The following is a 23,845-nucleotide window of genomic DNA, read 5'->3' as shown; positions in this document are numbered from 1 at the left end:
TAATAGTGAGACTGTGCATTTAGAAGTGCATGGTACGCAAAGGATATGTCTACAATATGAAGAGGGTGTTAAAGGGTTTGGGAGCAAACAACCCACAGTCACAGGAAGGGCTTAATTTCAAATTCACAGTGAGAACATTCATACCATTATCTATTCTATCTCTCTCTCTCTCACACACACACACACACACACACACACACTCACTCTGTATTTAGGTGTGTAAATACATCTATTAAAAATTCCCCTCAAAAATGACCAGTCTTGGAAAATATTTTTCTTTCCTGAACACCACAAAATCACCATTGTCACACTTTCAAAGAAAGTCCCAACACAAACTGTGGCCAGGATGAAACCCTGATACGACTAAAGCCCACTCTCTTACAACCGTATGAAGAGTGGCCCAAAATGAGACCATTTGAGCTCTCCTGGCCCGCAGCAGGCTGTGACCAGCAATGGCCCTGAGTGGGATGGCTCTCACAGCCAGTGAACTCTCAGGGTTGCTGTACTTGTAGGATTGCCCAACAAGGACGAGTCCTGGGCTGATACCCTCACTCCTTGAGGCCTGACTCTTCCCCCTTGGGGAGATGCAAAGGCATCCAAAGTGAGTGTTTCACTGACCCCTGAGGGGAGTTTTTCACAGGTACGTTGATTGTACCGACCCTTCACATCTGTGTGCATGCACATGTGCATATATTTGCTATAGCAAATCTGGGAGAAATACTGCTTCCTTGGATGTCTAAGTACCTTGGAGATCTAAGTAAGTTAGGCCTGTCATGAGGGTTAAGTTCCAGATATAGACTTACCTAAGTGGTGCTTAGTGTTGTTTCTGCTAAGTTGCCAAGTATAACTTTGAAGTTGCAAGTGAGGTTAAATGGTATGAAGTCCTTTTCCTCTGTCAAATTTAAAGGGTACGATATGAGTTGGGTTTCAGGTATAAGTTACGTTAAAATACTGTTAAGTTTGAATGCTGTCAATCTTTTAGGCTAGGTTTCCTTATATCCTTGCCCTCACTGTCTTTTGTCACACACACACACACACACTGATACTCATACGCCTAAACACAGAAACAGACACAACACCCTTTTTTCAATAGTTGTTAATTGATTTCTGTTTTGATTGGTTGGATTTTGTTTGTTTTTGTCGTTGGTTGTTTTACGTTGTTGTGCCTTAAGTGTCCTGTAAGTAGGAGTGTGAATGTTGCCCAGGCAGTTTGTTGTTGATATTTGTTTAATATGGCAAGTGTTTTTTGGTGCTGGCTTGGGAGTGATTTTTCAGGCCTGTGCAGCAGTGTTTGTTGAGAGGAGCCTTGTGCAGGAGTGCGTGGGTGTGGGTGTGTTGGCCCAGGGCAGGTGATGAGCAGGGCAGGGCTGGAGCAGGTAGTTGTGGCCGAGTGGTGAAGGCGATGGACTAGAAATCCATTGGGGTTTCCCCGCGCAGGTTCGAATCCTGCCAACTACGGGCACGTGCCCCTTTTGGGCTGCGGGCATCTGACCAGGGGCACAGGCAGCACCCACAGGTGGGTGCCATGGACAGCAGCTGCAGCTGCCCCAGGGCTCCTGCACTTGCAGCCCCAACAATGGAGAAGGACAGGGGAAATGCCGACATGAACTGAGCATTTCATCCCCTCCCAGTGGCCCCAAGTGTTAAATGCAAGAACTCTCAGCTTGACAAACTGCTTGGCACAAAGTGGCCAGAATTCAGAGCTTTTGCTTCAGAGCAACCATGAGCAGCATTGAGCTGCAGCAGCAGAATTTGCAGAGCAAAAAGAGGAGAATTGTTTCTGCTGGCAGTTCCAAGCAAAGGCGACACATGTCCCTCGTTGGCCATGAAAGATCTGAAGTGTCGGGCAGGAGCAGTGGTGCAGCATGCTGGGAGCACAGGCGTACTTATGGTGAGGGCTGCAGGTGTGAGGATGTGTGTGGATTTCAGGTGGGCTGATGGATGGCCAGGCTGCAGGCTGTGTGCAGGGTGGGTTGAGCAGGTGCAGGGTGAGGGTGTGTGTGTAAGGGGCAGTGAGTGTGCAGGGCTGTGTGTGGAAAGAGTGTGAGGAGGGCAAGGGCAGGCAGTGGAGGAGCGTAGCGCAGGCTGAAGTGCGGTGAATGTTGAGGGTGTGTATTGAGTGGGGTGGGGGAGGCGGATGAGAGAGGAAGGTCAGGAGTGAGGGGCAGCAGTGGCGGGCAGCATGAGGCTGCAGTGAGGGCAATGTCAGGCAGGGCTGAGGAGGAGCAGAGTGGCGCAGCGGGAGCGTGCTGGGCCCATAACCCAGAGGTCGATGGATCGAAACCATCCTCTGCTAAGGTGATTTTTGTACTCAGGCTGCCTTGCCCAACAATTTGACCCTACTTGGCCACAGCTTTCTGACCGATGCTGGCCATAGCCTTCCTCTTGCCACTACACTGTCTACATCCTTTGAGTAAAAATGATAAAACTTGTACAAGAGCACTTGGGTTCTCCTGGTCCTGCAGAGTGTTGCACATTCCCGCCACAAGTACTTGTACCAGAGAGCAGCTCAGCCTCAGCTCCTGCTCCCCTCAGCCGGGATCCAGCCCAGGACTCCGGGCACCTCCAGCCCAGCAGGCACACGCTGGCTTTGAGCCAGGTCGGCCTTGGCAAAAGCCGACTGCAGCAGCTGCCCTGGATCCTGCGCAGACTCCCAGAGAGTGGCGAGCCTCTGCAGCCAGATGGGCAGGGAACTTTGTGCTTCTCAACCTGGGCATAAGGGTGGGGTGGCAATGGGGCTGAGACCCTGAGTGGCCTTGTATTTGCTTTGTCTCCAGCCCTGCTTTGAGCAGGCATTTGGACTTGTGTCCTCCTTGGGATGCCTTGCAGTCAAGTTCCTTGTGAGAGGGAAGAGTTCCAGAGAGATTCTGTCCTCCTGGCTGTGCAGCATAGGCAGTGAGCAAACTTCTCCCTCACAGGAGCTGGAGGTCAGTCATTGCTCTGCCCTTGGTGTGTCAGCTGTCCTTTGTCCTTGCTGCTCCAGCCCCTTTGCTGAGATCAGCAGAGGGTCTTTGTTGAGCTTTTGTAGAGATGGGGCAAAGTTTCCCTCTCCCTAGTCCTTAAGGAGCTGGAGTGGTTTGGTCTGGAGAAGAGAAGGCAAGGGGGCTTGTGGTGTGTGAAGGTAAATTGGGCAGGTAAGTGTGCCTGAGTGAGAAAGGGCTTGTTGCCATTTGGGACAGAGAAGATGTTGGGTGCTTAGAAGCGTGGCACTTGTACGAGAGGCCATGTCAGGCTTGGAGGGAGCTGTGGTGGTGTTGGCCTGAAGGTTGTTGTGATGGGAGAGTGTGTGTAGGGCGTGCAGGAAGGCTGCAGTTGCTGTGAGATGTGCAGAGCAGTGGAGAGGCAGGCAGCCTTGTCTGGGGCCATAAGGCTGAGGCAGGCTGAGCAGAGGGACACAAGGTGAGGTGGGCAGGAGGTCCTATGGTGTAATGGTGAGCACTCTGGACTCTGAATCCAGTGATCTGAGTTCAAATCTCAGTGGGACCTGAGCCTTTTGGTTGCCTCAGCATGCTTGCCCTCAGCATGCCGACATTCTCCCCCCTCTCCTCTGCTGCTGCCGCTGCACTTCTGCACTCGGCTCTCATCCAGCACACAGCACCTGAGCTGCACAACACCCACTCCCAATGGGCCAGGCACAGGACTCTGCACAGTGACCACTGCCTCCTGTCTTGGATGCATCCAAAACTGGAGACTGGGATACAAGCTCTGGGCAGCTGTTTCCAAGTTGGATCATTCCCAAAGGAACGGCAGAGCACTCTGCCATTACTTCTACGCCCACTCCTGTCAACTTCTCCTTTCGTGCTCCATCCATCTGTGGCTTCTTGCCCTCTTTTCCCTGGCAATTGCTTTCTATTGCTTTGCAATCCATTCCAGGAGCTCCAACAGCATTGGGCAGTGGCCCATCATTGGGTTTCCATTTGTTTCCATGGGAGAGGGAAGGATGTCCCTGGCAGAGCAGGGGGTAGGTGAGGGTGGAGGAGAACAAAGGACCATGACTCTCCAGCAATGCTGCACAAAGGCTTTAATGAGAAGGAGCAAAAGCGGCGGCACAGAACAGAGACCAAGGAAGACGTGTGGGGGGCCAGGGAGGGCAAGAGATGGGCCCGTCTGCCGAGGAGAACGGGGATGATGCGCCGGCCTCAGCAGATCTGACCGCAGCGGGAGAAAGGCAGGCACAGGCCTGAGCCCCCCAGGCCAAGGGAGCCCCCAGAAGAGATGGGAACCCCCGCGGTGCTGAGGGAGCTGCCCACAGCAGCTGACAGAGAGGATCCCACGGCTGTGCTCTGAGGGAAGGAGCTGAGGATGGGGCCTGGCAGAGTCACCACCACCGGCGAAGGCTCGATGTACACCGTGGAGTCAGCGCAGCGGACATTGCAGGGCTCAGTGCAGCTGCTGGCAAGGGGCGTTGGGCCACAGGGGCCGCAGGGCCGTGGGGGACAGGGTCTGCAGCAAGACATCTCTCGGTGCGGGAGGCAAAGCTGCAACACAGAGCAGGGAGCACCACCCAGCCTCAGCATCACTCTGTCTCTCTGTCCCTCAGCTCTCGCCAGGCACACATTTGGTCTCCAACACACACTCTGTGCCTACAGCTCCCACCACCCTCCTGCTGCCCTGCCAGTGGCACGGCACGCGAAGGCCGCCCCACTCCAGCAAGAGGAGGCAGCACAGTGGCTTTAAGGGCCCTGTGGAAAGACTGGTCACAGCCCATCTCCAGAGCACACATGGCCGTGTCAGACAATGTCCCGGCGTGCACTGGCACATTTTGTTACACCAGGGCAGGTGCAAATTCTGCTGGGCACATCCCCCTGAGGCTGAGCCCCATTGATCCCCTTCTGCTGGAACAAAGCCCCCTCATCCCAGCTGGCCCCAGCCCCCAGCATGGAAAGGCTGACGGCCCTGCAACAGTTCTGTGCCAGGGCCCAGCTGAGGCAGCCCAAGGATCAAGCCGGGCAGCCTCCATGAGAGCAGCTCAGCCCACAGGGAGGGATGGAGCGGGCTCAGGCTTACCTGGTTCCTCGAGGAAAGGGAGGCCAGAGACCAGGATGAAGAGCCTGCAGCAGAGCAGCCTTTTATGCTGGGTCCCAGAGCCCTGTGGGGCCACAAACATTCCTTGTTTGTGAAACATCCAAACTCCTGGGAGGGGCCACTTGCCAGGCCTCGCTGCTGATCAGGTCTCTGCCTCTTTCATCTCAGGCATTTCTCACTAGTTTCACACCACCCGACTTGGAAATTATTAAAGTGTGTCCCAGCTTCCTAAGGAATTTCATTTGGCGGTCCCAAGCCAGTGTACGAGGTTAATTGAAACGTATTTTTTTAGTGTCTATAAGTTTCTGCCACTTCTTGATGGTCAACCATCTTCTTGATGGTTAATTGTGCTCCATTTACAGTTAAATTCAGCCATGAAGTGACTCCTCAGTCCATCTCTCAGGAGCGGTCAGTGCAGACACTCAGGCTCATCCTGACAGTCATTTCTTTCATGGGTTATCAGAGATATACAGAAGACTGAGGCTCATTTGAGGCACAAAGTCAACACTGCACAACCCCATGGTGTCAAAGAGACCCAACTGTGCAGGAAGGTGGCAAAGTTCAGGGGCAAGTGAAGTCCAGGTTCACCTGCAGGCCTGAGTGACAGCCATGGGGAACTTGCTTACAGTGACAGGCTGTGCCACAGCCTGGTTTTGTGATCAAAGTGATGCTGTGTCCTTCCCTGAGACAGACCCACAGCCACACTGACCTGCTTTACTCAGCGTGCTCATCCCAGGGACAGAGACCTGGCTGCTGCCTTTGGGGAAAGGGCTGAGGGCAGGGCGCCCATGGCTGTTGTTTTCTGGCTCTGGGATGGGGTTTCCCATTCCATGCATTTTACATTTCAAAGGGACATGGGATCAGTCTCCCAGAGCAGCAGAGCAGGTGTCATCGTGATGTGGAAGAGCTGGGAAAATCCCTGAGCTCCAGGCAAACCTGAGTCACCCAGTGTGGACTTCAGTGGACTGGGTGCTGCAGACTCAGGCGCTCAAGGGATAACAGAGCTCACACCCTCAATGTTCTGCTGCCATGAAGGATATTTCCCCACCTTGTATTCCCAGTCATGGATCACCTGGTACTTGTCTGCAATCTCCTGCATTTGCTGTCTGCCCATGTAGGGTCTTTTGGGGCAGCTCAAGGACTGGAATGACTCAGAGTGCCCCACACCAACCCCAGCAGGTCTGTGTGGAGCTCTGTACACTCTTTTGCTCCTGTCACCTGCTCTGGGCAGATCACACTGCCCCAGTTCATCAGCAGGCTCTGGGCCTTGTCCTGCTGGCTTCTAAGCACAGACACAGTGTCATCTCCTGCTGGTCCTCCCCATCGAGCACCTGGGAGGCTCATCTGTAGGACCCCTTTCCATCTCCTGGTGGCATCCTGGGGGTGTAGGGCATCCCTGGAAGTGCTGCTCCTGGGACAGGCACCTGTGTGACAGTGGCAGTGTTCAGAGGACAATGGGACAAGGCCCACAGCTTTAGGTGGCAGCTGGGAAGTTTGTTCATCTCAGTGAGGGAGCAAAGAACTTCCACAGGTCTCTCCCTGTCTCCATTATCCTGGGTTGCCCTGCATCCCCTGCAGCAGCCACCTAATGGCAATACCTCCTGGAAAGCTGCAGCAGCAGCACATGAATAAATGGGTGTACAAGTTGGTCTTGCACCGGTCCTAAAAGGTCTGGAAATGCCCCTGACAAAGGCAAAATACTTCATGGGAAAGAGGCCATGTGCTGTGGTATCCCTGGAATGCCTGAGTCCAGGGCACTGGGTGCACTCATTTCCACATCAGCATGATTCAGGTTTGCCTGAAGCTCATGGATTTTCCCAACTCTTCCACAGCACAATGACACCAACAAGCTCTTGGGAGACTGATCCAATATCCCTTTGAAGTGTGATATTAGGTGAATGAGCAAATGATGCCTGCCCCAGGAAAAGGAGCCATGAGCTTTGGGCTCCCTGCCCTCAACCTCTGTCCCAAACCTGCCATCCAGATCCTGACCTCAGGGCTGGACACCCTGAGCAAAGTGGGTTAATTTGTGTTTGGGAAAATGGGTCAATTTGTCTTTCAGGGAGAGATGTAAGCATGCCTTTGATCACATTCCTACGTGTTGAATTCCTTGTTTTCTGGAGGATCACAGCTTCCCAAGCTGAGGCCCGAGCTATGATTGTCAAATGCCAAGGCCAGGGCAATGCAAACCTGGACACAGCCTAGTAGGCCTTGAGTGGAATGAGAGCAGCCCTGTGGAGGGAGACCTGCAGGTTCTGGTGATTGAAATACTGAACATGAACCTGCACTGCCAGCGAGCAGCCCAGTGCAAAAATCCACTCTTATTCTGGGCTGCATCCAGAGCAGTGTGGGCAGCAGGTTGAGGGAGGGGATTGTCCTGCTCTCCTCGTCTCTCCTGACACCGTACCTGGGGTACTGCCTGCAGCCCTAGGACACACAGCCTAAGAAACACACGGGCCTGCTGCAGTGGGTCCAGAGGAGCCACAAAGAGCACCAGGCAGCTGGAGCCATCAGCCTGTGAGGACAGACTGAGAGGGTTGGGGTTGCATAGAAAAGAGAGGAGAGGGCTTCTAGGAGACATTCAGTTAAGAAAGGAAAGGATACCTGGCTGGGGGGTGGAGGGATGGGTCAAGGGCTACTAGTTAAAAATTGAGAACATAGGTATATATAGATTAGATATTGGGAACGAATCTTACCCCTAATAGGACTGATTGACTAGAACAGGTTGTCCAGAGAAATTTATGAAGCCATTTTAGGGGGCTGATGGTAGATCAATTTTAGGTCCATTCCATCCCAAAGTGATTCTCAGAGTCATCACAGGATTTTGGTTTGTACAAAGAGGAAGAAAAACACCTGAGATGAAAGAGGCAGGGACCTGATCAGCATCGAGGCCTGGCAAGTGGCCACTCCCAGGAGTTTGGATGTTTCACAAACAAGGAATGTTTGTGGCCCCACAGGGCTCTGGGACCCAGCATAAAAGGCTGCTCTGCTGCAGGCTCTGCATCCTGGTCTCTGGCCTCCCTTTCCTCGAGGAACCAGGTAAGCCTGAGCCCGCTCCATCCCTCCCTGTGGGCTGAGCTGCTCTCATGGAGGCTGCCCGGCTTGATCCTTGGGCTGCCTCAGCTGGGCCCTGGCTCAGAACTGTTGCAGGGCCGTCAGCCTTTCCATGCTGGGGGCTGGGGCCAGCTGGGATGAGGGGGCTTTGTTCCAGCAGAAGGGGATCAATGGGGCTCAGCCTCAGGGGGATGTGCCCAGCAGAATTTGCACCTGCCCTGGTGTAACAAAATGTGCCAGTGCACGCCGGGGCCTTGTCTGACACGGCCATGTGTGCTCTGGAGATGGGCTGTGACCAGTCTTTCCACAGGGCCCTTAAAGCCACTGTGCTGCCTCCTCTTGCTGGAGTGGGGCGGCCTTCGCGTGCCGTGCCACTGGCAGGGCAGCAGGAGGGTGGTGGGAGCTGTAGGCACAGAGTGTGTGTTGGAGACCAAATGTGTGCCTGGCGAGAGCTGAGGGACAGAGAGACAGAGTGATGCTGAGGCTGGGTGGTGCTCCCTGCTCTGTGTTGCAGCTTTGCCTCCCGCACCGAGAGATGTCTTGCTGCAGACCCTGTCCCCCACGGCCCTGCGGCCCCTGTGGCCCAACGCCCCTTGCCAGCAGCTGCACTGAGCCCTGCAATGTCCGCTGCGCTGACTCCACGGTGTACATCGAGCCTTCGCCGGTGGTGGTGACCCTGCCGGGCCCCATCCTCAGCTCCTTCCCTCAGAGCACAGCCGTGGGATCCTCTCTGTCAGCTGCTGTGGGCAGCTCCCTCAGCACTGCGGGGGTTCCCATCTCTTCTGGGGGCTCCCTTGGCCTGGGGGGCTCAGGCCTGTGCCTGCCTTTCTCCCGCTGCGGTCAGATCTGCTGAGGCCGGCGCATCATCCCCGTTCTCCTTGGCAGACGGGCCCATCTCTTGCCCTCCCTGGCCCCCACACGTCTTCCTTGGTCTCTGTTCTGTGTCGCCGCTTTTGCTCCTTCTCATTAAAGCCTTTGTGCAGCATTGCTGGAGAGTCGTGGTCCTTTGTTCTCCTCCTCCCTCACCTACCCCCTGCTCTGCCAGGGACATCCTTCCCTCTCCCATGGAAACAAATGGAAGCCAAATGATGAGGCACTGCCAATTCCTGGTGGAGCTCCTTGAATGCATTGCAGAACAATAGAAAGCAATTGCCAGGGAAAGGAGGAAAAAGGAGCAGCAGAGGAAAGGAGTAAAAAACCAGCAGTGGACAAGGGTGGCCCTACAAGATATTGTGCACAGAGTGCTCTGCTGTTCCTGTGGGAATAGTCCAACCTGAAAACAGTTGTCTACAGTGTTTAACCCAGACTCCAGTTTTGGATGCATCCAAGGCAGGAGGCAGTGGTCCTAGAGCAGAGTCCTGCGCATGGCCCATTGGGAGTGGGTGTTGTGCAGCTCAGGCGGCGCTGTGTGCTGGATGAGAGAAGAGTGCAGAAGTGCAGCGGCAGCAGCAGAGGAGAGGGGGGAGAGTGTCGACATGCTGAGGGCAAGCATGCTGAGGCAACCAAAAGGCTCAGGTCCCACTGAGATTTGAACTCAGATCACTGGATTCAGAGTCCAGAGTGCTCACCATTACACCATAGGACCTCCTGCCCACCTCACCTGGCGTCCCTCTGCTCAGCCTGCCTCAGCCTTATGGCCCCAGACAAGGCTGCCTGCCTCTCCACTGCTCTGCACATCTCACAGCAACTGCAGCCTTCCTGCATGCCCTACACACACTCTCCCATCACAACAACCTTCAGGCCAACACCACCACAGCTCCCTCCAAGCCTGAAAGGGCCTCTCGTACAAGTGCCACGCTTCTAAGCACCCAACATCTTCTCTGTCCCAAATGGCAACAAGCCCTTTCTCACTCAGGCACACTTACCTGCCCAACTTACCTTCACACACCACAAGCTGATTGTTTTCTACACTGTATTTATTTTCTTATATTCTATCACCCTACATGTGCCTGCTGGGCTCGGAGGTGTCCGGAGTCCTGGGCAGGATCCCAGGGGAGCAGGAGCAGCGGCTGAGCTGCTCTGTGGGAGAACAATTGCAGAGGGAAGGGGCCGTGCTCTTTGGGATCAGGAGAGGCCGGGCCGTGTGGAGCCAGGTTGAGGAAAACCTGGTCTGCCTTGGCAAGGAATGGCTGAGACCTGCTCACCTGCTTGGAATGCAGCTCTTCCAAGCAATACCCCACAAGGCCCTTGCAGCAGGTACCCGGTGTAGAGGCAAGAGGAAGGTTATGGCCAGCCTCGCCTTAAACCTGTCACCAAGCAGGGTCAAAGTTGTTGGGCAATGCAGCCTGAGTGCAAAAAGCACCTTAGCAGAGGATGGTTTCAATCCATCGACCTCTGGGTTATGGGCCCAGCACGCTCCCGCTGCACCACTCTGCTCCTCCCAGCCCTCACCATAAGTACGCCTGTGCTCCCAGCACGCTGCACCACTGCTCCTGCCCGACACTTCAGATCTTTGATGGCCAACGAGGGACATGTGTCGCCCTTGCTTGGAACTGCCAGCAGAAACAATTCTCCTCTTTTTGCTCTGCAAATTCTGCTGCTGCAGCTCAATGCTGCTCATGGTTGCTCTGAAGCAAAAGTTCTGAATTCTGGCCACTTTGTGCCAAGCAGTTTGTCAAGCTGAGAGTTCTTGCATTTAACACTTGGTGCCACTGGGAGGGGATGAAATGCTCAGTTCATGTCGGCATTTCCCCTGTCCTTCTCCATTGTTGGGGCTGCAAGTACAGGAGCCCTGGGGCAGCTGCAGCTGCTGTCCATGGCACCCACCTGTGGGTGCTGCCTGTGCCCCTGGTCAGATGCCCGCAGCCCAAAAGGGGCACGTGCCCGTAGTTGGCAGGATTCGAACCTGCGCGGGGAAACCCCAATGGATTTCTAGTCCATCGCCTTCACCACTCGGCCACAACTACCTGCTCCAGCCCTGCCCTGCTCATCACCTGCCCTGGGCCAACACACCCACACCCACGCACTCCTGCACAAGGCTCCTCTCAACAAACACTGCTGCACAGGCCTGAAAAATCACTCCCAAGCCAGCACCAAAAAACACTTGCCATATTAAACAAATATCAACAACAAACTGCCTGGGCAACATTCACACTCCTACTTACAGGACACTTAAGGCACAACAACATAAAACAACCAACGACAAAAACAAACAAAATCCAACCAACCAAAACAGAAATCAATTAACAACTATTGAAAAAAGAGTGTTGTGTCTGTTTCTGTGTTTATGTGTATCAGTGTGTGTGTGTGTGTGTGTGACAAAAGACAGTGAGGGCAAGGATTATAAGGAACACAGCCTAAAAGATTGACAGCACTCAAACTTAACAGTATTTTAACTTAACTTATACCTGAAGCCCAACTAATATCATACCCTTTAAATTTGGCAGAGGTAAATCACTTCATACCATTTAACCTCACTTACAACTTCAAAGTTATACTTAGCAACTTAGCAGAAACAACACTAAGCAACATTTAGGTAAGTCTATATCTGGAACTTAACCTTCCTGACAGGCCTAACTTACTTACATCACCAAGGTACTTAGACATCCAAGGAAGCAGTATTTCTCCCAGATTTGCTATAGCAAATATATGCACATGTGCATGCACACAGACGTGAAGGGTCGGTACAATCAACGTACCTGTGAAAAACTCCCCTCAGGGGTCAGTGAAACACTCACTTTGGATGCCTTTGCATCTCCCCAAGGGGGAAGAGTCAGGCCTCAAGGAGTGAGGGTATCAGCCCGGGACTCGTCCTTGTTGGGCAATCCTCCAAGTACAGCAACCCTGAGAGTTCACTGGCTGTGAGAGCCATCCCACTCAGGGCCATTGCTGGTCACAGCCTGCTGCGGGCCAGGAGAGCTCAAATGGTCTCATTTTGGGCCACTCTTCAGAGGGTTGTAAGAGTGTGGGCTTTAGTCGTATCAGGGTTTCATCCTGGCCACAGTTTGTGTTGGGACTTTCTTTGAAAGTGTGAAACAGATATGTTGTAGCATTCAGGAAAGAAAAATATTTTCCAAGACTGGTCATTTTTGAGGAGAATTTTCCATAGGTGTATTTACAAACCTAAATACAGAGTGAGTGAGAGTGTGTTTGTGTCTGTGTGTCGGTGTGTGAGATAGAATAGATAATGGTATGAATGTTCTCACTGTGAATTTGAAATTAAGTCCTTGCTCTGACTGTTGGTCAACTGCCAAGAAATTTTGCATCCTTCTAATTTCATATCCATATACTTTCCATACTGTACAATTCTCAATATACAATCTCCCTATAAAACATTAAATATTTCAAATTAATATTCCATTTAGTCAGTAACACTGTGAACTTTCCTGAAAAATTCTGTTGAAGCCGCACTGCTGACATTCAGGCATGAAAAGCATAGCTTTACTCCTTTCCAGCCCATAATCCTGTATTCACACCATTGATACATCCCCACGTCAGTAATGGAAGAGAGAGGACTGATTTTGCAAAGCTTTTGTGAAGAAGCTTTGACAGGAATGACATGTCACTCAAAATATCTGAAATAATTCTCACAAGAAACAAATTAGCACCGGGCCCTGCAAGGCTGTGATCCCCAGGTTCCAGGCTCAAGCTCAGTGACTGAGGTTTGGTGCTCTGGGATAATTTCTGGGAGTTCTTAGTGCAGCTGCTGGTAACCTCAGGACAGCAGCCAGTGCTCACTCTGGCAGAGCAGGGGGTAGGTGAGGGAGGGGGAGAACAAAGGACCACGACTCTCCAGCAATGCTGCACAAAGGCTTTAATGAGAAGGAGCAAAAGCGGCGGCACAGAACAGAGACCAAGGAAGACGTGTGGGGGGCCAGGGAGGGCAAGAGATGGGCCCGTCTGCCAAGGAGAACGGGGATGATGCGCCGGCCTCAGCAGATCTGACCGCAGCGGGAGAAAGGCAGGCACAGGCCTGAGCCCCCCAGGCCAAGGGAGCCCCCAGAAGAGATGGGAACCCCCGCGGTGCTGAGGGAGCTGCCCACAGCAGCTGACAGAGAGGATCCCACGGCTGTGCTCTGAGGGAAGGAGCTGAGGATGGGGCCCGGCAGGGTCACCACCACCGGCGAAGGCTCGATGTACACCGTGGAGTCAGCGCAGCGGACATTGCAGGGCTCAGTGCAGCTGCTGGCAAGGGGCGTTGGGCCACAGGGGCCGCAGGGCCGTGGGGGACAGGGTCTGCAGCAAGACATCTCTCGGTGCGGGAGGCAAAGCTGCAACACAGAGCAGGGAGCACCACCCAGCCTCAGCATCACTCTGTCTCTCTGTCCCTCAGCTCTCGCCAGGGACACATTTGGTCTCCAACACACACTCTGTGCCTACAGCTCCCACCACCCTCCTGCTGCCCTGCCAGTGGCACGGCACGCGAAGGCCGCCCCACTCCAGCAAGAGGAGGCAGCACAGTGGCTTTAAGGGCCCTGTGGAAAGACTGGTCACAGCCCATCTCCAGAGCACACATGGCCGTGTCAGACAATGTCCCGGCGTGCACTGGCACATTTTGTTACACCAGGGCAGGTGCAAATTCTGCTGGGCACATCCCCCTGAGGCTGAGCCCCATTGATCCCCTTCTGCTGGAACAAAGCCCCCTCTTCCCAGCTGGCTCCAGCCCCCAGCATGGAAAGGCTGACGGCCCTGCAACAGTTCTGTGCCAGGGCCCAGCTGAGGCAGCCCAAGGATCAAGCCGGGCAGCCTCCATGAGAGCAGCTCAGCCCACAGGGAGGGATGGAGCGGGCTCAGGCTTACCTGGTTCCTCGAGGAAAGGGAGGCCAGAGACCAGGATGCAGAGCCTGCAGCAGAGCAGCCTTTTATGCTGGGTCCCAGAGCCCTGTGGGGCCACAAACATTCCTTGTTTGTGAAACATCCAAACTCCTGGGAGTGGCCACTTGCCAGGTCTCGCTGCTAATCAGGTCCCCGCCTCTTTCATCTCAGGTGTTTTTCTTCCTCTTTGTAGAACCCAATATCCTGTGATGACTCTGAGAATCACTTTGGGATGGAATGGATCAAAAATCAACTGCTTTGAGTCCCCTGAAATGGCTTCATAAATTTCCCTGGAAAACTGTTCCAGTATAGCAATCTTCTTAGGGGAAAAGATTCCCTCCCAATATCTAATCTAAATATACCTATGCTCTCAGTTTTGAACTGGTAGCCCCTGTCCCATCCCTCCTCCCCCCAGCCAGGTATCCTTTCCTTTCTTAACTGAATGTCTCCTAGAAGCCTTCTCCTCTCTTTTCTATGCAACCCCAACCCTCTCAGCCTGTCCTCACGGGCTGATGGCTCCAGCTGCCTGGTGCTCTTTGTGTCTCCTCTGGACCCACTGCAGCAGGCCCGTGTGTTTCTTAGGCTGTGTGTCCTAGGGCTGCAGGCAGTACCCCAGGTACTGTGTCAGGAGAGACGAGGAGAGCAGGACAATCCCCTCCCTCAACCTGCTGCCCACACTGCTCTGGATGCAGCCCAGAATAAGATTGGATTTTTGCACTGGGCTGCTCGCTGGCAGTGCAGGTTCATGTTCAGTATTTCAGCCACCAGAACCTGCAGGTCTCCCTCCACAGGGCTGCTCTCATTCCACTCAAGGCCTACTAGGCTGTGTCCAGGTTTGCATTGCCCTGACCTTGGCATTTGACAATCAGAGCTCTGGCCTCAGCTTGGGAAGTTGTGATCCTCCAGAAAACAAGGAATTCAACACGTAGGAAGGTGATCAAAGGCATGCTTACATCTCTCCCTGAAAGACAAATTGACCCATTTTCCCAAACACAAATTAACCCACTTTGCTCAGGGTGTCCAGCCCTGAGGTCAGGATCTGGATGGCAGCTTTGGGGCAGAGGCTGAGGGCCGGGAGCACAAAGCTCATGGCTCCTTTTCCTGTGGCAGGCATCATTTGCCCATTCACCTAATATCACACTTCAAAGGGATATTGGATCAGTCTCCCAAGAGCTTGTTGGTGTCATTGTGCTGTGGAAGAGTTGGGAAAATCCATGAGCTTCAGGCAAACCTGAATCATGCTGATGTGGAAATGAGTGCACACAGTGCCCTGGACTCAGGCATTCCAGGGATACCACAGCACATGGCCTCTTTTCCATGAAGTATTTTGCCTTTGTCAGGGGCATTTCCAGACCTTTTAGGACCAGCCAGACCACCTTGTACGTCCATGTAATCCTGTGCTGCTGCAGGTTTCCACAAGGCATTGCCATTAGGTGGCTGCTCAAGGGCCCAGGGGATGCAGGGCAACCCAGGATAATGGAGACTGGGAGAGACCTGTGGAAGTTCTTTGCTCCCTCTCTGAGAAGAACAAACTTCCCAGCTGCCACCTGAAGCTGTGGGCCTTGTCCCATTGTCCTCTGAACACTGCCACTGTCAGACAGGTGTCTGTCCCATGAGCAGCACTTCCAGGGATACCCTGCACCCCCAGGAGGCCACCAGGAGATGGAAAGGGGTCCTACAGATGAGCCTCCCAGGTGCTCGATGGGGAGGACCAGCAGGAGATGACACTGGGGCTGTCTGCACTGATGAGCCAGGGGTGGAGGGGGGCATGGAGCTGCTGCCTCCACCTCCTCCTGGCAGTTCTGGAGAGAATGAAGCCAAACTCTCCTGAGAGCTGCACTGTCACAGGACAAGAGGCAGCAATCACAAGAGGCACGGAAGGAAATGCCAGAGTTCCCTGTGGGAGGACAAGGGACAGGCCTGGGAGAGCTGTACCAGGGGTAGTGACCTTGTTTGTAAGCTGTGTCTGTGCTTAGAAGTCAGCAGGACAAGGCCCAGAGCCTGCTGAGCAACTCGGGCAGTGTGACCTGCCCAGAGCAGGTGACAGGAGCACAAGACCTCCAGAGCTCCACACAGACCTGCTGGGGTTGGTGTGGGGTTCTCTGAGTCATTCCAGTCCTTGAGCTGCCCCAAAAGACCCTGCCAGGGGAGACAGCAAATGCAGGAGATTGCAGACAAGCACCAGGTGATCCATGACTGGGAATACAAGGTGGGGAAATATCCTTCATGGCAGCAGAACATTGAGGGTGTGAGCTCTGTTATCCCTTGAGCGCCTGAGTCTGCAGCACCCAGTCCACTGAAGTCCACACTGGGTGACTCAGGTTTGCCTGGAGCTCAGGGATTTTCCCAGCTCTTCCACATCACGATGACACCTGCTCTGCTGCTCTGGGAGACTGATCCCGTGTCCCTTTGAAATGTAAAATGCATGGAATGGGAAACCCCATCCCAGAGCCAGAAAACAACAGCCATGGGCGCCCTGCCCTCAGCCCTTTCCCCAAAGGCAGCAGCCAGGTCTCTGTCCCTGGGATGAGCACGCTGAGTAAAGCAGGTCAGTGTGGCTGTGGGTCTGTCTCAGGGAAGGACACAGCATCACTTTGATCAAAAAACCAGGCTGTGGCACAGCCTGTCACTGTAAGCAAGTTCCCCATGGCTGTCACTCAGGCCTGCAGGGGACATCCTTTCAGGTGAACATGGACTTCCCTTGCCCCTGAACTTTGCCACCTTCCTGCACAATTGGGTCTCTTTGACACCATGGGGTTGTGCCGTGTTGACTTTGTGCCTCAAATGAGCCTCAGTCTTCTGTATATCTGTGATAACCCATGAAAGAAGTCACTCTCAGGATGAGCCTGAGTGTCTGCACTGAAAGCTCCTGAGAGATGGGCTGAGGAGTCACTCCATGGCTGAATTTAACTGTAACTGGAGCACAATTAACCATCAAGAAGAACAAATGACAGAAAGCTATAGACATTGAGCAAATACATTTCAATTCACGTTATACAATGGCTTGGGACCTCCAAATGGAGTTGCCTTAAGAAGATGGGACACACATTAGTCATTTCTAAGTTGGGTGCTGTGAAACTGGTGAAAAACACCTGAGATGAAAGAGGCAGGGACCTGATCAGCAGCGAGGTCTCACAAGTGGCCACTCCCAGGAGTTTGGGTGTTTCACAAACAAGGAATGTTTGTGGCCCCACAGGGCTCTGGGACCCAGCATAAAAGGCTGCTCTGCTGCAGGCTCTGCATCCTGGTCTCTGGCCTCCCTTTCCTCGAGGAACCGGGTAAGCCTGAGCCCGCTCCATCCCTCCCTGTGGGCTGAGCTGCTCTCATGGAGGCTGCCCGGCTTGATCCTTGGGCTGCCTCAGCTGGGCCCTGGCACAGAACTGTTGCAGGGCCGTCAGCCTTTCCATGCTGGGGGCTGGAGCCAGTTGGGAAGAGGGGGCTTTGTTCCAGCAGAAGGGGATCAATGGGGCTCAGCCTCAGGGGGATGTGCCCAGCAGAATTTGCACCTGCCCTGGTGTAACAAAATGTGCCAGTGCACGCCGGGACATTGTCTGACACGGCCATGTGTGCTCTGGAGATGGGCTGTGAACAGTCTTTCCACAGGGCCCTTAAAGCCACTGTGCTGCCTCCTCTTGCTGGAGTGGGGCGGCCTTCGCGTGCCGTGCCACTGGCTGGGCAGCAGGAGGGTGGTGGGAGCTGTAGGCACAGAGTGTGTGTTGGAGACCAAATGTGTCCCTGGCGAGAGCTGAGGGACAGAGAGACAGAGTGATGCTGAGGCTGGGTGGTGCTCCCTGCTCTGTGTTGCAGCTTTGCCTCCCGCACCGAGAGATGTCTTGCTGCAGACCCTGTCCCCCACGGCCCTGCGGCCCCTGTGGCCCAACGCCCCTTGCCAGCAGCTGCACTGAGCTCTGCAATGCCCGCTGCGCTGACTCCACGGTGTACATCGAGCCTTCGTCGGTGGTGGTGACCCTGCCGGGCCCCATCCTCAGCTCCTTCCCTCAGAGCACAGCCGTGGGATCCTCTCTGTCAGCTGCTGTGGGCAGCTCCCTCAGCACCGCGGGGGTTCCCATCTCTTCTGGGGGCTCCCTTGGCCTGGGGGGCTCAGGCCTGTGCCTGCCTTTCTCCCGCTGCGGTCAGATCTGCTGAGGCCGGCGCATCATCCCCGTTCTCCTTGGCAGACGGGCCCATCTCTTGCCCTCCCTGGCCTCCCACACGTCTTCCTTGGTCTCTGTTCTGTGCCGCCGCTTTTGCTCCTTCTCATTAAAGCCTTTGTGCAGCAGTGCTGGAGAGTTGTGGTCCTTTGTTCTCCCCCTCCCTCACCTACCCCCTGCTCTGCCAGAGTGAGCACTGGCTGCTGTCCTGAGCTTACTAGCAGCTGCACTAAGAACTCCCAGAAATTACCCCAGAGCACCAAACCTCAGTCACTGAGCTTGAGTCTGGAACCTGGAGATCACAGCCCTGCAGGGCCCGAGGAATATTTCTTCCTTGTGAGAATTATTTCAGATATTTTGAGTGACATGTCATTCCTGTCAAAGCCTCTTCAGAAAAGCATAGCAAAATCAGAGCTCTCTCGTCCATTAGTGATGTTGGGATGTGTCAATGGTGTGAGTGCAGGATTGTGGGCTGGAAAGGAGAATACTTCTTCTTTTCTTGCCTGGACATCGGGCGTTTGATGGCAAAGTTCTCTCTTTTACTGACTGAATGAATGTAGCATAAATAGAATATTGATTTTAAAATGATGATTAATGTTTAATAGGGGGACTGTGCATTGAGAAGTGCATGGTACGCAAACGATATGGATACAATATGAAGCTGGTGCAAAAGGGTTTGGAAGCAAACGACCCACAATCACAGCTAGGAATTAATTTCAAATACACAGTGAGAACATTCATTCCATTATCTATTCGCTCTCTCACATGCACACACACACATGCACTCACTCTGTATTTAGGTGTGTAAATACACCTATTAAAAATTTCCCTTGAAAATGGCCAGTCTTGGAAAATATCTTTCTTTCCTGAATGCTACAACATATCTGTTTCACACTTTCAAAGAAAGTCCCAACACAAACTGTGGCCAGGATGAAACCCTGATACGACTAAAGCCCACACTCTTACAACCCTCTGAAGAGTGGCCCAAAATGAGACCATTTGAGCTCTCCTGGCCCGCAGCAGGCTGTGACCAGCAATGGCCCTGAGCGGGATGGCTCTCACAGCCAGTGAACTCTCAGGGTTGCTGTACTTGGAGGATTGCCCAACAAGGACGAGTCCTGGGCTGATACCCTCACTCCTTGAGGCCTGACTCTTCCCCCTTGGGGAGATGCAAAGGCATCCAAAGTGAGTGTTTCACTGACCCCTGAGGGGAATTTTTCACAGGTTACATTGATTGTACCGACCCTTCACATCTGTGTGCATGCACATCTGCATATATTTGCTATAGCAAATCTGGGAGAAATACTGCTTCCTTGGATGTCTAAGTACCTTGGAGATGTAAGTAAGTTAGGCCTGTCAGGAAGGTTAAGTTCCAGATATAGACTTACCTAAATGTTGCTTAGTGTTGTTTCTGCTAAGTTGCTAAATATAACTTTGAAGTTGTAAGTGAGGTTAAATGGTATGAAGTGCTTTTCCTCAGTCAGATTTAAAGGGTATGATATTAGTTTGATTTCAGGTATAAGTTAAGTTAAAACACAGTTAGGTGTGATTGCTGTCAAATTTTTAGGCTGCGTTCCTTATACTCCTTGTCCTCACTGTCTTTTGTCACACACACACAGAGGTACTCATATACATAGACACAGAAACAGACACAACACAACCTTTTCAATAGTTGTTAATTGATTTCTGTTTTGATTGGCTGGATTTTGTTTGTTTTTGTCGTTAGTTGTTTTACGTTGTTGTGCCTTAAGTGTCCTGTAAGTAGGAGTGTGAATGTTGCCCAGGCAGTTTGTTGTTGATATTTGTTTAATATGGCAAGTGTTTTTTGGTGCTGGCTTGGGAGTGATTTTTCAGGCCTGTGCAGCAGTGTTTGTTGAGAGGAGCCTTGTGCAGGAGTGCGTGGGTGTGGGTGTGTTGGCCCAGGGCAGGTGATGAGCAGGGCAGGGCTGGAGCAGGTAGTTGTGGCCGAGTGGTGAAGGCGATGGACTAGAAATCCATTGGGGTTTCCCCGCGCAGGTTCGAATCCTGCCAACTACGGGCACGTGCCCCTTTTGGGCTGCGGGCATCTGACCAGGGGCACAGGCAGCACCCACAGGTGGGTGCCATGGACAGCAGCTGCAGCTGCCCCAGGGCTCCTGCACTTGCAGCCCCAACAATGGAAAAGGGAAGGCGATATGCAGAGGGCACCTGGAACTGAGCATTTCATCCCCTCCCAGTGGCCCCAAGTGTTAAATGCAAGAACTCTCAGCTTGACAAACTGCTTGGCACAAAGTTGCCATAATTCAGAGCTTTTGCTTCAGAGTACCCATGATTAGCACGGAGCTGCTGCAGCAGAATTTGCAGAGCAAAAAGAGGAGAATTGTTTCTGCTGGCAGTTCCAAGCAAAGGCGACCCATGTCCCTCGTTGGCCATGAAAGATCTGAAGTGTCGGGCAGGAGCAGTGGTGCAGCGTGCTGGGAGCAGAGGTGTATTTGTGGTGAGGGCTGCAGGTGTGAGGATGTGTGTGGATTTCAGGTGGGCTGATGGATGGCCAGGCTGCAGGCTGTGTGCAGGGTGGGTTGAGCAGGTGCAGGGTGAGGGTGTGTGTGTAAGGGGCAGTGAGTGTGCAGGGCTGTGTGTGGAAAGAGTGTGAGGAGGGCAAGGGCAGGCAGTGGAGGAGCGTAGCGCAGGCTGAAGTGCGGTGAATGTTGAGGGTGTGTATTGAGTGGGGTGGGGGAGGCGGATGAGAGAGGAAGGTCAGGAGTGAGGGGCAGCAGTGGCGGGCAGCATGAGGCTGCAGTGAGGCCAATATCAGGCAGGGCTGAGGAGGAGCAGAGTGGTGCAGCGGGAGCGTGCTGGGCCCATAACCCAGAGGTCGATGGATCGAAACCATCCTCTGCTAAGGTGCTTTTTGCACTCAGGCTGCCTTGCCCAACAACTTTGACCCAGCTTGGCTCCAGGTTTTAGGGCGAGGTTGGACATAGCCTTCCTCTTCCCTCTTCGTCCTTTGAGTGAAAATGATAAAACTTGTATAAGAGCACCAGGCCTCTCCTGGTCCTGAAGAGCATGGAACCTTTCCCTTCACTAGTTCTTCTCCAACAGAGCAGCTGAGCTACTGCTCCTGCTCCCCTAAGCCAGGATGCTGCCCAGGACCCTGGGCACCTCCAGCCCAGCAGGCATACACTGGCTTTGAGCCAGATCAGCCTTGGCAAAAGCCAAATGCAGAAATGCAAGGGCTGCCCTGGATCCTGCAGAGACTCCCAGAGAGTGGTGAGACTCTGCAGCTACGTGGGCCAAAGACTTTGTGCTTCTCCACGCTTGGGCATCAGGCTGGGGTTGCAATGCGACTGAGGCACTTTGTTGCCTTGTCCTTTCTTTGTCTCCAGCCATGCTTTGAGCAGGCATTTGGACTTGTGTCCTCCTGGGATGCCTTCGAGTCAAGTTCATTGCGAGTGGGAAGAGTTGGCAGAGAGGGTTCTGCCCTCCTTGCTGTGCAGCATAGGCAGTGAGCAAACTTCTCCCTCACAGGAGCTGGAGGACAGTCATTGCTCTGCCCTTGGTGTGTCAGCTGTCCTTTGTCCTTGCTGCTCCAGCCCCTTTGCTGAGATCAGCAGATGGTCTTTGTTGATCTCTTTTGTAGAGATGGGGCAAAGTTTCCCTCTCCCTAGTCCTTAAGGAGCTGGAGTGGCTTGGTCTGGAGAAGAGAAGGCAAGGGGGCTTGTGGTGTGTGAAGGTAAATTATGCAGGTAAGTTTGCCTGAGTTAGAAAGGGCTTGTTGCCATTTGGGAAAGAGAAGATGTTGGGTGCTTAGAAGCGTGGCACTTGTACGAGAGGCCATGTCAGGCTTGGAGGGAGCTGTGGTGGTGTTGGCCTGAAGGTTGTTGTGATGGGAGAGTGTGTGTAGGGTGTGCAGGAAGGCTGCAGTTGCTGTGAGATGTGCAGAGCAGTGGAGAGGCAGGCAGCCTTGTCTGGGGCCATAAGGCTGAGGCAGGCTGAGCAGAGGGACACCAGGTGAGGTGGGCAGGAGGTCCTATGGTGTAATGGTGAGCACTCTGGACTCTGAATCCAGTGATCTGAGTTCAAATCTCAGTGGGACCTGAGCCTTTTGGTTGCCTCAGCATGCTTGCCTTCAGCATGCCGACACTCTCCCCCCTCTCCTCTACTACTGCTGCACTTCTGCACTCGTCTCTCATCCAGCACACAGCACCTGAGCTGCACAACACCCACTCCCAATGGGCCAGGCACAGGACTCTGCACTGGGACCACTGCCTCCTGCCTTGGATGCATCCAAAACTGGAGACGGGGATACATGCTCTGGGAAGCAGTTTCCAGTTTGGACCACTCCCACAGGAACAGCAGGGCACTCTGTCTGCCATTCTTTCTATGCCCACCCCTGTCAACGTCTCCTTTTTTCTCCTTTCCTCTGCTGCTCCTTTTCCTCTTTTCCATGGCAATTGCTTTCTATTGCTTCGCAATCCATTCCAAAAGCTCCACCAGCATTGGGCAGTGCCTCATCATTGGGCTTCCATTTGTTTCCATGGGAGAGGGAAGGATGTCCCTGGCAGAGCAGGGGGTAGGTGAGGGAGGGGGAGAACAAAGGACCACGAGTCTCCAGCAATGCTGCACAAAGGCTTTAATGAGAAGGAGCAAAAGCGGCGGCACAGAACAGAGACCAAGGAAGACGTGTGGGGGGCCAGGGAGGGCAAGAGATGGGCCCGTCTGCCGAGGAGAACGGGGATGATGCGCCGGCCTCAGCAGATCTGACCGCAGCGGGAGAAAGGCAGGCACAGGCCTGAGCCCCCCAGGCCAAGGGAGCCCCCAGAAGAGATGGGAACCCCCGCGGTGCTGAGGGAGCTGCCCACAGCAGCTGACAGAGAGGATCCCACGGCTGTGCTCTGAGGGAAGGAGCTGAGGATGGGGCCCGGCAGGGTCACCACCACCGGCGAAGGCTCGATGTACACCGTGGAGTCAGCGCAGCGGACATTGCAGGGCTCAGTGCAGCTGCTGGCAAGGGGCGTTGGGCCACAGGGGCCGCAGGGCCGTGGGGGACAGGGTCTGCAGCAAGACATCTCTCGGTGCGGGAGGCAAAGCTGCAACACAGAGCAGGGAGCACCACCCAGCCTCAGCATCACTCTGTCTCTCTGTCCCTCAGCTCTCGCCAGGCACACATTTGGTCTCCAACACACACTCTGTGCCTACAGCTCCCACCACCCTCCTGCTGCCCAGCCAGCGGCACGGCACGCGAAGGCTGCCCCACTCCAGCAAGAGGAGGCAGCACAGTGGCTTTAAGGGCCCTGTGGAAAGACTGGTCACAGCCCATCTCCAGAGCACACATGGCCGTGTCAGACAATGTCCCGGCGTGCACTGGCACATTTTGTTACACCAGGGCAGGTGCAAATTCTGCTGGGCACATCCCCCTGAGGCTGAGCCCCATTGATCCCCTTCTGCTGGAACAAAGCCCCCTCTTCCCAGCTGGCCCCAGCCCCCAGCATGGAAAGGCTGACGGCCCTGCAACAGTTCTGTGCCAGGGCCCAGCTGAGGCAGCCCAAGGATCAAGCCGGGCAGCCTCCATGAGAGCAGCTCAGCCCACAGGGAGGGATGGAGCGGGCTCAGGCTTACCTGGTTCCTCGAGGAAAGGGAGGCCAGAGACCAGGATGCAGAGCCTGCAGCAGAGCAGCCTTTTATGCTGGGTCCCAGAGCCCTGTGGGGCCACAAACATTCCTTGTTTGTGAAACATCCAAACTCCTGGGAGTGGCCACTTGCCAGGCCTCGCTGCTGATCAGGTCCCTGCCTCTTTCATCTCAGGCATTTTTCACCAATTTCACTGCACCCAATTTGGAAATTATTAATGTGTGTCCCAGCTTCCTAAGGCAATTTCATTT

At 53.9% G+C, this 23,845-nt stretch overlaps 7 non-coding genes across 7 annotated transcripts; 5 read left to right on the top strand and 2 right to left on the bottom strand.

Moving 5' to 3' along the window:
- Nucleotides 1-1,376: 1,376 nt before the first annotated feature.
- TRNAS-AGA (transfer RNA serine (anticodon AGA)) lies at nucleotides 1,377-1,458 on the top strand. Its single transcript has one exon. It is a non-coding gene; the product is annotated as a tRNA-Ser (tRNA).
- A 766-nt stretch (nucleotides 1,459-2,224) lies between these two features.
- On the top strand, nucleotides 2,225-2,296 carry TRNAM-CAU (transfer RNA methionine (anticodon CAU)). The gene has a single exon. It is a non-coding gene; the product is annotated as a tRNA-Met (tRNA).
- Nucleotides 2,297-3,414: 1,118 nt separating this feature from the next.
- TRNAQ-CUG (transfer RNA glutamine (anticodon CUG)) lies at nucleotides 3,415-3,486 on the top strand. Its single transcript has one exon. It is a non-coding gene; the product is annotated as a tRNA-Gln (tRNA).
- A 6,106-nt stretch (nucleotides 3,487-9,592) lies between these two features.
- TRNAQ-CUG (transfer RNA glutamine (anticodon CUG)) lies at nucleotides 9,593-9,664 on the bottom strand. Its single transcript has one exon. It is a non-coding gene; the product is annotated as a tRNA-Gln (tRNA).
- Nucleotides 9,665-10,903: 1,239 nt separating this feature from the next.
- On the bottom strand, nucleotides 10,904-10,985 carry TRNAS-AGA (transfer RNA serine (anticodon AGA)). Its single transcript has one exon. It is a non-coding gene; the product is annotated as a tRNA-Ser (tRNA).
- Nucleotides 10,986-19,939: 8,954 nt separating this feature from the next.
- Nucleotides 19,940-20,021, top strand: TRNAS-AGA (transfer RNA serine (anticodon AGA)). The gene has a single exon. It is a non-coding gene; the product is annotated as a tRNA-Ser (tRNA).
- Nucleotides 20,022-21,989: 1,968 nt separating this feature from the next.
- On the top strand, nucleotides 21,990-22,061 carry TRNAQ-CUG (transfer RNA glutamine (anticodon CUG)). The gene has a single exon. It is a non-coding gene; the product is annotated as a tRNA-Gln (tRNA).
- Nucleotides 22,062-23,845: the final 1,784 nt, after the last annotated feature.

Source organism: Melospiza georgiana, chromosome 10 (genome assembly GCF_028018845.1).
Source record: "Melospiza georgiana isolate bMelGeo1 chromosome 10, bMelGeo1.pri, whole genome shotgun sequence".
NCBI classification, from domain to species: domain Eukaryota; kingdom Metazoa; phylum Chordata; class Aves; order Passeriformes; family Passerellidae; genus Melospiza; species Melospiza georgiana.
This window is presented reverse-complemented; position numbering and strand designations above follow the sequence as displayed.